We start from the raw sequence: 1503 nt of genomic DNA, 5'->3' as shown, positions 1-1503 counted from the left end.
ATGTTCTAATGCTGTCTCTTATACACATCTAGATGTGTATAAGAGACAGATATTACAGTGACGTGAAAGCATAAAATGTTCAATAGAAAACTAATTATGCCAGTGTCTAAAACGCAACAGTAAAACAGAATATAATAATTTTATAACTGTTAAGAGATGAAATGGGTAGGCTATTTTTTATTTATACATTTTTCACAATAAAAAGATATAAATATTCAAATTACCGAATGGATCGATGCTGCTCTATAAACAGATGAGGGTTAGGGGCCTTTAATACACCACTGCAAATATAGCGAAATGGTTCCAACTTTGTAAGAAACGCGAATTTTTAAGACGAAAATCAATTTCATGAAACAACAAACGAACTACAGTACAATACAATTCAAGATTACATTTTTTTAAATTACAGTTGAATCTAATGTCAAAAATTCTGAAAAACTGCGAAAGCTTCGGAAACACAAATTAATTCTACCCTGACATAATTAGAAATTGGTTTTGGAGCATCTAAACTATGAAAGTAAATTAACAAATGTTTTACCTTTATGAAGGCCTAGTTGTTTTTTTTTTCTTGTCGGCACGGTGTTCTTCGTTGAGAAGTAATAACAGACTGATACGAACACTCAGCCGTCCTATCTTAATATATACCACCTGAACCGGAATTTTGGACGATGGAATATACCCCCAGTACGAAAAACGGAAGGAAAGGTACGGTATTGCCTGTTAAAGATTGCTCTTTCTAGCAGGTAAACGAGGTAAGATTTAGCAGAGGCCTGGAACATTTGTAGCAAGCTTTTGCATGGTTAATGTTGGGAAGATATCCCAAACCCCACCTCAAAGAAAAAAATAAATATATTTTAAATGGAAGACCAACTATAGCTTAATTACAATCCCAACCAAGCCTATCTATACTCTTCTTAACGTCACCAAAAAAAAAACAAAAACAAAAACAAAAACATAAAACAAAAAACAAAACAAAAAAAAACAACAACCAACAACACCCCCCCCCCCCCACCAATGTTGTTGTTTACAGACCTTGCACTATAAAAGTATTCAGATTTATTACTTAACTAAAATATGCAAAAAATATGGGTAAACGTCACTTACGTACTAGGCGTAGGCCTACTTGTTTATAAGTGAGAACAGTGGCGTGTCTTGAGTCTTGAAATGATGGAGGTGGGGTAATGCCTGATGGGGCGCGAAGGTCGTGTAGGGGGAGCTAGCTCACAAAATATGCAGATTTTAGGTGATTTTTAACAACTACCACAACCCCGGGCACCCCTAAATACGCCACTGAGTGAGGAGATTTTAAATGGAAGGTGCGCAGGACTTCCCCTTCCCGGGGTTCTACAGAGCATACCGGTAATTAGAACACTCCATTTAGGGCCTCAGGCGGTCAGACTTTACAATTTGCTATTTGTGTTTGTTAAAGTGGAATTTTATTCAGGAGCGAAACACAAAGTTTAGAGATTTCTCAAGTTAGTAGGGGTCTCTGTAAAAGATACT

This window comes from Anneissia japonica, unplaced genomic scaffold (genome assembly GCF_011630105.1).
Source record: "Anneissia japonica isolate Jap-2015-1 unplaced genomic scaffold, ASM1163010v1 scaffold287941_len684077_cov200, whole genome shotgun sequence".
In the NCBI taxonomy this organism is placed as follows: Eukaryota; Metazoa; Echinodermata; class Crinoidea; order Comatulida; family Comatulidae; genus Anneissia; species Anneissia japonica.
The sequence above is the reverse complement of the archived record's forward strand: the minus strand, read 5'-3'. Positions refer to the sequence as shown.